Source organism: Octodon degus, unplaced genomic scaffold, assembly GCF_000260255.1.
Source record: "Octodon degus isolate 3935 unplaced genomic scaffold, OctDeg1.0 scaffold00037, whole genome shotgun sequence".
In the NCBI taxonomy this organism is placed as follows: domain Eukaryota; kingdom Metazoa; phylum Chordata; class Mammalia; order Rodentia; family Octodontidae; genus Octodon; species Octodon degus.
In genome coordinates, this window is record NW_004524613.1 from 12,862,141 (window position 1) to 12,873,367 (window position 11,227).

At 41.5% G+C, this 11,227-nt stretch overlaps 1 pseudogene; it reads left to right on the top strand.

Moving 5' to 3' along the window:
- Positions 1-1,438: 1,438 nt before the first annotated feature.
- Positions 1,439-1,821, top strand: LOC101567861 (annotated as a pseudogene).
- Positions 1,822-11,227: the final 9,406 nt, after the last annotated feature.

The window sequence follows — 11,227 nt, forward strand, 5'->3', positions numbered from 1 at the left end:
GAAAGTAGCTGTAAATTTATCCTATTTTGTATATATAAATACAAAATGATCTTTCCTTTGTATCTTTTTTTCCAAAAACTTTTTTTAACAGTGCTGTAATTTCTCTACTCTAGCTAAACATTATAGAAAAAGTTGTTGCCCACTTTCATCCATGCTAGCAAAGACCATGTGTGGAGCCTAAAATTCCCCTTTGAGGCAGTCCAGTGCTCCTGCTGAGAGGGTGTCAGAGAAGGCCAAGAAACTGGGACTTTCATTTCATCAGTCCATAACAAGTCCACACAATGCTTATTTCAGGATGGCAGTAGAGACTAGTGAAAGTCTTAGCTTCCTCTTCAACCTGTGGAACTTCTTTCTCTATGCACAGTTTAGTTTTCTCTAAATTACAGTTTCAGTGGAGACTGTGTGGAGCTGGCATTTTCACAGATGCGTATCAAGCAACATTAAGGTCTCTCATACTCTGGGAGTTAATAGAAACTGAGGGGGAACCATAGCCTTCTATGTCCACACAGAAGTAATAAGGTAGTGTCCTTGTTCCTAATCTACTGGAGCAGTGTCAAAAATGCCAGCTAAAACATAAGGTAGAAACAAGACTCAGACTCTTGTGAAAATGCTTAAGTTGCACCCCAAATCAGTCATCATACCAAGAACAAGGAAGATCTCAAACACTGCAAAAAAGGTGATCAATGGATTATCACACCAAAATGATAGTTTAGAATTATCTGGAAAAGATTTTAAAAGTAGCTACAGATGCTTCCATGAATAATTATGAATGTTCTTGTAATGAATAAAAGATAAAAGGGTTCATCAAAGAAATAGAAAGTCTTAGGAAGGAAATAGGAAATAAAACTAATAAAAGTTTTAGAACTGAAAAGATACAAACTAGAATATAGACTCAATGGATAGGCTTACCAGCAGAGTGCAGTAAACAGGAGAGAACCAATAACTTGTAAGACATAACAATAGAAATGATTCAATCAATACAACACAGGGAGAAAATAAAATGAAGAAGTTAAGCAGAGCCCCAGAGAGATGTGGGAGTGACCTCTAACATTCATATTATTGGAGGCTCAGAACTGTAAAGAGAACGAAGAAAGAAAGAAAAACAAATACTCAAGTAATGGCTAAAAACTTTCCATATTTGGTAAGTTATATTGGCTGTTGACTCAAGAAAACAAAAAAAGACTAATGAAGATAAAGTCAAGGAAATATACATCAAGAGGCATACCATAATTCAATTTTTAGGAGCCACAAAAGAAAAGCAGCTACTGTGCAGGTGAGAAACCATTTGAATGACAGCAGATTGTTCCTCAGAAACCATCGAACCAATAAGAAGTGATGTATAAGGGGCCGGGGAGATGGCTCAGTAGAATAAGTGCTTCCCTGGCAAGTGCAAGGGCCTGAGTTCAATCCCCGGTTCCGTCACTCAGTGGCCTTGGAAATGGCAGGCGGGAAGGCCAGGGAGGACTCCGGAAGGGCCAAGACAAAGAAGGCTTCCTGCTCACAGAGGGCCGGCCTGCAGGTCCCCGTGGGCCGCATCCATCGACACCTGAAGTCCAGGATGTCCACCTGCGCATGGGTGCCACGGCTGCCATGTACAGTGCGGCCATCCTGGAGAACCTCACGGTGGAGGTGCTTGAACTGGCAGGAAATGCATCCAGAGACCTGAAGCTAAAGCTTATTACCCCTCGACACTTGCAGCTTGCTATTCGTGGGGATGAAGAATTGGACTCGCTCATCAAAGCTACAACTGCGGGCGGTGGTGTCATCCCACGTATCCACAAGTCTCTGACCGGGAAGAAAGGACAACAGAAGTCTGTGTAAAGGATGCCTGGATTCCTGATTATCTCAGGACTCTAATACGCTTTAACAGCTGTCCAGTGTTGGTGATTCTAGTAGATTGTATCTCTGTGAAAAACACAATTTGCCCTTTTTTGTAATTCTATTTGAGCAAGGTGAACGTTTAATTATCTTTCCAACCAACCAAATTTCTGTATTCGAATCTTAACCATATTTGTTACTGTGGCTTCAAAGAAGCTGTTGATTCTGAAGAAGTGGGTTTTGATTGAGTTGACTTTTTTAAAACTGTATTTTAATTGTGATGCAGAAGTTATAATAACAAATATTTGGTTTTGTACAGATATTATTTCCACTCTGGTGGATAAGTTCAATAAAGGTCATACTCTCACCCCCCAAAAAATAACATCTTATACTTAGTAAAGATATTCTTCAATAGTGAGGGGAAAGTAAAGACATTTTCAGAAAAGGGGTAATGTAGATAATTTGTCATCAGCAGACATACTCTAAAAGGTTGGCTAACAGAAGTTCTTTTATGAAATGAAATGATAAAAGAAGGAATTCTGGAACATCAGCAAAGAGAAAAAGAAAATGAAAGGATAAGCAAAATACGGGTAAATCAATCTTTTTTCTCTTGAGTTTCCTAAATAATATTTGATAACTGAAGACTTTTTCTTCTTTTAAAAATTTTATTTTAAAGAGAAAAAAATTTCAAAACAAGGTAATAGGAGAGTAGCAATGGCTAATACATTGCATATTACCTTTGAAATGGTTACTCCAAGTACAAGATATATACATGAAAAAGTCAAGTAGTCCTTGCTTTTCAATGGAATAAGAGAAATTAGCACTATAACTATTTTATCATATTATATATAATCCCTTCCTTTTCTTCTTCCCCACATGCCAGTTTCTGTTTCCTTTTGACTAGTGTCTTCTCATGTCACATCATCTGTTGTACATTTTTGAACCTGTTTCATTGCTATTTTATCTTTTTTTCTCATTAAAATGAATAAAAATAAAAAATAAAAAAAATAATTTATGTATTTATTTGGCACACAGCTCAGACTCAGTAGATCCTCCTGTCTCAGTTTACCCAGTGCTGAAATTACAGGCATGCTCCACCATGCGCAGTTTTGGCACAAAGTGCCTGGGTTTCTGGGGCCAGCATGGCATGCAGTACTGGGGATCAAACCTGGGTCCTTGAGCTTGCCAGGCAGGTGCTTAGATAGCTGAACTACCTCCCTAGCTCGACCACATCTTTTTTTATTCATTCCTCAGTTGATGGACATTTGGATTGTTCCCAAGATTTAGCTATATAGATTGTGCTTATATAAACAAGGGGCGCATATATCATTGTGATATGTTTCTAATTCTTTTGGGAAGATACCCATATGGGGAGTAGCTGGGTCAAATGGGACCTCTAATCCTAGTTTTTTTTTTTTTTTTAATTTTAAAGAGAATAAAATAGAGTTTCTATACAGGCTAGTAGAAGAGTAACAATAATTAATTTATTGCATGTTGTCTACATAGTTAACTGAAGATTTCATGACAACACTGATATAGTTTGTTTATTTATTTATTTATTTATTTATTTTTGGCAGAACCGGGGATTGAACTCAGGTCCTTGTGTTTGCCAGGCAAATGCTTATTCAACTGAGCCATCTCCCCAGCCCCTCTGATGTAGTTTTAAATGTATGTAGATACATATTTAAGGCAATCATAAATAAGGAAATAAATAGTATAAAGGGAAGTCACATTTCTATATTTCACTCAAACTTGTAAGATAATGGTATCATTAAACTGCTACATTATGCATCTATGATGTGATATTTAGAGAAGCCATTGAAACTATACAAGGAGATTCAGAGTGTTCAAATAACCTACATGAAGGCAGGAAAGAGAAAAGCCAAAAATCAGAGAAAATAAAAATGTCAGACTTAAGCCCTGTCATATCAATAGCATTAAATGTTAATGGCCAAAGCACAATGATGAATCGAGATTGGGAGAGTAGGCTAAAGACATGACAGCCATATGCTGCCTGGAAGGTGTTCATTTTAAATATAATGATGTATGCCAGTTGAAATTAAAAAGATGGAAAAAGATATATCATGCAAATATTAATCAAAAGAAAACTAAAGTGACTTGTTAATGTCAAAGAAGGTAGATTTCAAAAGGCAGAAAGTTACCAGAGACAGAGAGGGACTTTGTATACTATGTAAGTCAGTTCACCAAGAACATGTAACAGTAGGCAGAGTCATGCACATTTGTGATGAAGATGTAAGTACAATAGCAATACCATTTAGCAAAGCCAACCATATTATTATTTCAGGATCACTAATTCTAATCCTGGATATAAAAACAGAGAGAAATGAGTGCATATTTATACCATGAACCAATACAAAGACAAATATGAGCAAGTTAGTAGCAGTATTATTTATAATAGCCAAAAACTGAAAAAAATGTATATATTGGTCTGAGTGCTGTATATATGGATGTGCAACAGGTAAAATACGTTGTGTCTTTAAGATTTGTGTCTGGTCCCTGCTTACACCATTGCCCAGTAGATTTCCTGGACGATCAGAAACACCTTTCTGTGGCACTTTGCAGTTCTGCTACCTCAACAATAGACATCAGCTCAAGTGTAGCTAGAAGCCGAGACATCCTTTCATGTCCCCTCTAGTGAACTTCTTTAATTTTAAAGATGCTGTTTCCTGAGTGCTTAAAAAAAGGCAGATTCAAGCAACATGGATTAATTACTTATGTTATGCTAGACACTTTTGTTATACCTTCTGAGCTGCAGTGTTCTTGCATTCACGGCACTGGATGCCTGCCTCAGTTTTACTTCTGCACTCACATTCCTCATGGAATCTGGGTGTCTCTCTAGCTATCAGCACAGCTCCATGTTACTTTCTGTTCATTCATGATGAATATCCTATTTCCTCCTTTTTGATCATAAAAACTGTTTGAAAGATCTGCCCACTCCCACATCAGAATTGGGCTCCTTGACAATCACTGCATCTTGAATAGACCAGCTGGGGCATTTGGATTCTTTGTGAACCCAGACTGCACTTAGCATCATGTCTGCCCTCGCCTCTTCTGCCTTCAGAACCCTCTCAGTCCCATCTCTGCATACACTGTTGCCCAGTGGATGTCCTGGATGATCAGAAACACCTTTTTATGGCACTTTGTAGAGCTGCTACCTTGTCAGTAGGCATCAGCTCAAGAGTAGCTGGGAGCTGAGACATCCTCTCTTATGTGCTCTCTAACTTCTCTAATGAGACTCCCTAATTTTAAAGGTGCTATTTCCTGAGTGCTTACAAGAAGAGATTTTTTATCAAGGGACTTGCCTGTGCATCATATGTTGAAAGTGAATACCCCCGGGAGTCTGTGCTGCAAATGTGCCTATTTGTTGTTTTGCACCTTACTTGGAGCCCTGACTTTGCTGGCAGGAATGATCAAATCTCTTCTTGCTAAGGCATAGATGGAACAGAGAGCTGGAAAGATGACTCTAATGACAGCCCTTTATACAAATTCAAAAGTGATTCAGCCATTCAGGGACAGGAGTTCTCTGTGGGTGCAAAGTGTTCTCAGGTTTGGCTGTTGGGGGGATGGCAGTCTTGATCTTTGACAGGCAATGCCAGGTCTTTTGTTTCTGAAGCAAATATATCAGTGTGCCATTTTTCTTTATTAAAGTATTTTTTGGGCTCTCACATGGACTAACCTATTTCACTCTGGGCCTGTGAGCCTCAACTTGCAATGATTTGTAGTATTCCTTGTACAAAAGCAGCAGGCAGGTTCCTCCTGTGCTGATGTTAGTGAATCAGATATTGAAGACAGAATGGTTATCAGTTGTACAGGGTAAGAAGTAAGCTTTACATGCACTAGAGTACTGTGAGTAACTGTTCTTCCTTTTGGATTTTGGTGAATGCCTGAATCTCGAAGGGAATCTGTTCCCTGTGTCAATGTTCTAGGGCATTGAATATAGGTACTCGATGCCTGGGTCTTACTTCCAGCTCGCCATCTGTAGTCTTACGACCTTGGACAAGTCATCCATGCTCATAAGTTCATTATGGCTCATCCCCTCTTTTTAAAATCATTCTTGCTTGTACATTCATTTCTGCTTGGGTGCTTCCAAGATGAGAGTCTGCTTTGACAGCCCAGAAGTCCAAATATCAAATGTAAGATTGACATACGGGGAAGAAACTCCCAACCTGAAAGATATTTGGGAGGAGTTTGTGTTCTCTAAAACCAAAGAATGAATTTTAGGAACAATGGAGGTTAAGAGCAGGGTATATTTATTCAGGGAAAGAAAAAAGAGGACCAGAAGGGAACCCAAGTGTGTTGCCAAGGAACCTGCCTTTTCTAGGGAATTTTATAGAGCAAAACCATGAGGTGAGGTAGGTCTAAGGTGGGAAACATGGAGACTCATAAGATGGGTGTGAGGTAGGATAAAACTGTAGTTCACCAATAAGATTACAAGTATAGGGGCTGGGGAGATGGCTCAGTGGAATAAGTGCTTCCCTCGCAAGCTCAAGGGCCTGAGTTCAATCCCCAGTTCCACCAAAAAAAAAACAAAAAAAAAAAACAAGTATAATTGCTTGGGTAAAATTGATTAAATTGGGATGAAATGGGGAAGTGAGTCATGCAGTAATCAAGCATGAATACAGAACACGGGCTTTTCCTCTAGGAAAAGTAAGGTTGGGTTAGTGAATCTTTCTGGCTTTTTCAAGGCAATTGATACCTATTTAGAATACCATTCCCTGATGTCTAGCCCTAAAGAGGTCTCTGGATATATATTTTTTAAATCTTTTGTCTGGCCCACAAAGTGTCTGTACCTTAGTTGCGGGGTATCTTATCTTCCATACTGGTTCCTTCGAGGGCCTATCTCTGTCTGATTGCCTGTAATATTTCTATTTAACTCAGGTACCTACAACAAGATGGCATTTGTCCAACCTTTAAAACTTTGGTGTGGGCTGGGGAGATAGCTCTGCAGTCTAAGCACCTGCCTGGCAAGTGCAATGACCCAAGTTTGGTCGCTGGTACCACATGCCATACCAGCCCCAAAACAATGTGGTGGTGCACGCCTATAATCCCAGCACTAAGAAGGATCACTATGAGTCTGAACTGCATAGCAAGACCCTGTGTCAAAGAAATAAATTTAAAATAAAGAAAAAAAAATGGTGTTCATCACACGTAACCACATCTCCAGATTCACCATACTATGAGTACTTGAATATTCATATATTGGATACTGAATAAAAGCAGTATTTGTAGAATCTCTCCAGGAATTCATAAGAAGCAACTCATCTAAAAGATCTGCTCAGTGAGGAACCATCTGGCCATACCAGACTTTTGTTTCTGCATTGGAGCAGGCAAGACATTTGCCCTTCTTTGGGGAGAGGAACTCTAATACTATTTCTGCTACACCCCGTTGTTTTGGTTTGAAGATGTACTGTCTATGCCCAAATTCTCCCACTACCATCAGTAGATACCTCTCTTTTATCTTCTGGCATTGATAATCTTCATACGGGGGCCTGGTCTACACCTAATCCATCTTTGCCCATTGATTACTTTTTCCCTACTGAAGAAAACTGTACTTAGCCAAAATGAAGGCCACTATGTGAAAGACCTGGGAAAGTTTTCTCAGAAAGGTGGGAATACTGTCTAAAGCCCCCTTCCCAGGAAGCAGTTGAGTGCCAGCTCTGGCTTGGTTTGTACACTGTGGTAAGATGTAGTCCTGGGGACAGTAGTTCCTCAGTGAGTGAGAGCCAGTGCACTAGTTTTGTTTCCATGTGTCAGGCCCAGTGTGATATACTGTAGCTCCTGGAATAGGATCAGGATGAAAGGCAGAAGGCCTCATAACTGAAGTGCACAAGATTAGGCAGCATGGAAGGTGTGGAGAGCTTGTACTCTCTGTGGTTCCTGCTTGCTTCATTCTAAGCATAAGCAGCAGGTGGAGCAATCGGCAAAGATCAGTTCATTTTCTCCATATGCATATCTGCTTTTCAGAAACCTTTGCAGTTTACCACTCTGAGTTCAGCAAGAATAATGCTCAGCTTGGGCCAGGATCATCTAGTCACTAGCTTCATGGAAGGTGTAGCACCAGACAGTGCTATGGGCATGGGTGAACCATCTGGGGGTTTGCTCATTGAGTTCCTTGTAAGGAATGAGATTCTGCAGGCCTTGTGTCCATTCCTTTCATTTCACTCCTTTCTTGTCCAAGCTCCTGATAAAATACCAGATCAGCACTCTCAGAGGCTCTCACCATAGGCAGTTAGTGCTGAATTAGAGTAAGGGGCTTTTTGAGGGTGCCTGTCTTGGCTACTTTTCTCTTGTTGCTGGGACAAAATACCTGACATGCCAAATCAAGGAAGGTAAAGATTATTTAGCTCATAGTTACTGGAGGTTTCAGTTTATAGTCAGCTGGCCCCAAGGCAGAGTGGCACATGGCAGAGGGCAGCAGTTCATGGCAGTGGAAGACAGAAAAGAGCAAAGGGAGGAGCAGCATTGGTGGCAGCTAGCAAGCCTCACTCCCTCCTTATATTGTATTCAGACTGTGCCTCCCAGAGCGGGTGTAGCACTCACACCCCTAATCCCAGCATTGGATCATGAAGGAATCACAAACTCTAGAATCCTGCACTAATGACTGCATGAGGTTTTTGGGAGACAACTAGACCCAAACCATAACAGGACCTAAGGCAGGGAGCCTCAGATGGGGGGCTAGAGAGAAGATCTGAAGGTTACAGAGAGAGAAACCAAAGCCTAAAGCTTGGAGGTGGGCTGTAGCTCAAGCAACTAGAATTTGGAAGCCCTGAGAGGAATGGCCTTGCCAGTGTTGGCAAACCTGTAGTGTGTGTTCTGTGATGGACATGCCGAGTCCTCTCTGTGGGCACACAAACCAAGTCATCCCAGCAACTAAGCATCAGGTAATAGTTACTTTTTCTAAACTAGAATCTCAATTTTCAGGTTGAATTGCAGTGTTGGCACTTTGCAGTAATTAAGTGGGTTTTAGGTTGCAGTTTGGACCTTGTTCTCTGAAAGCTTTTCATCACTAGCCTATACTATACACCCTATCACAGGGTACACAGGTCAGCACTAAGGTAGAGAAGGGGACAGATTTATGTGGGATTTATGTGATCTGTGAGCAGGAGTCATAGTCATCCTCAGTTGGAGCCATGTAGGAGATGGGGACTTTCCTTTTACTCCAATCAGATGAATTTGATGCTGCATGCTTCTGTTAGCAGCTTTCTGTTGCTGTGAAGTAATAGCTGAAAAAAAAATCAACTTAAAAGTGGAAAGGTTCATTTTGGCTTATGGCGTCCTAGTTTGTAGTCCATGATCAGTGTTGCTTTTAGGCCTGTGATGAGACAGAAACATTGCAGTGGAAGGGTGTGATGGAGGAGAAGTACCTCATCTCACAGCCACCAGGAATCAAAGAGAGGGAAAGATAAAGGGCCAGGGACACAAGCGAGTGGAAGGCTATATCCCCATAACCCATTCTCTTCAGCTAGGCCCCACCTCCTAAGTTTCCATATCCTCCCAATAGTCCACTACATTATAAATTACTTAATTCACGGATGAGGTTAGAGTCTCTGTGATCTAATCACTATCCCACTTCTGAACACTGCTGCACTGGGAACTACACAAAATGGGTCTTGGGCAGATATTTCATGCCCAAATTATAACAGTTTCCAAAGACCTGTTGAACACTTGTTCTGGATGGGCTTGGGGACTGAGATTGCATTTTGCTCCTTCTCTTTGTCATTTTTGTATAGCACTGTCCTCTGACCTTTGGTGTAGAGCTTTGGTGCAGTTATAACCTTAGCACCTACTGAAATTCAGGTGCAGATCTTTGCAGTTTGAATTCACCCAGTTGTGCCTGGCTTGGTTCTGGCTGCTGTGCTCAGCTTCTTCCTGTGAGCCCTTGGGAGTGAACTTGTTGTGCCCCTCTGGCAAGATGTTCTGCTTCTGGATTAGCTAGTTGGTTCTGTCCCCTAGCCTCTTTGCAGTGACTGCAGATGCAGAGTTTCACCCCAGGCATGTATGCCAGGCCTGGGCTGGGTCTGGAGGGGTCCAGAGAGCAGGACAGAAGGACTCACTCACAAGTGGGCCTGGGATGGGTCCAGAGGGATCTAGCAGGCCAAGGGGAGCATGGAAGCTCTCTCACACACTCACCAGGCCAGGGCTTGGGCTGTGTCTGGAGGGGTTCAGAGGGGTCCTGAGAGCATAGCGGAAGTTCTCACTCACAGGCTGGGCTTGGGCTACGTCCGGAGGAGTCTAGTGGATGCAGGGGAGCATGGAAGCTCTCCTACGCACTCGCTGGGCCTGGGCTTGGCCTAGGCCTGTTGAACATACCTGCATTCACACCCTATAGTTCCTTCTGTCTTGTAACTCAATTCATTAGTTCCTTCTTTACTTTTTCTATCTTGGAAATGGCACTGGCAGAAATGTTTCTCTTACTTATCACTTTCAATCTTTCTCTAAGTCTGTTTCCTGCCTAAACATCTCATCTTCTGTCACCTCTGCCAGCCAATCTTAGTGTTTCTCTTCAGGGCACATCCAGTCCCTCCAAGGTCCTTTTGCCCTCTGCCTTCCACCTTCTCTATACTCACCTTTCTGTATCCAAACCACAGGCATGTTGCCTCCCTACTGAGAATGAATCTTTGCTACTTTCAGGATAACATCCATACTTTGTGTGATCCAAAAGACCCTCCATACAAGTTGTGGAGGTAGTTGCCTTTTCGTCCCTCACTTTTCCCACAAATGCTCATCATCATGATCATTAATACAATTTATTGAGCACTTATTACACACTGGAGGTTTTCAAATATTACCTCACAGATCCCAAGAAGAACTTCATCTATATGTCCAACTCTGCATTGACTGTTACGTGGAACACCTCTCTCCTCTTTAGCTATGAATTCACCCAACCATTCAGGTGTTTTGGAAGGCAGTGCACTTACACCACCTTTGTATCAGATTTACTGATTTTGAATCCTGACTCAGTTAGAAGCTGTTACGTCATGCACACCATTTAATTGTTCAACACCTCAATTTCATCATCTGTAAAACTGGAATAATGATAGTTCTTTCCTTGTAATAGAGCCCATGGAATAGGGTTGTTGTGAGGATTAAGTGAGAAAATACCTGTAAGATGCTCACAATGATGGCGGCATGTCCAGAGTATCTAAAATCAGTAGCAGTGGTTGTACATATTCTTTGTATCCAGTTTTCCTTCTGGAACCATCCTCTACCACCACCAAGGCAGCCTGGTCGTGCCATTCTTCAAAAGTAGTCTCTCTTCCACAGGCCTTGCACATACTTTCGGGCTTGACCAGGTGCCTTCCTCAATGGTATCAGGGGGTGCTATGCTGACCTCCAATCAAGCACTCTTCTCCTTAGGGCAAACTGAGGGTTATTTTTTCTCATGTTT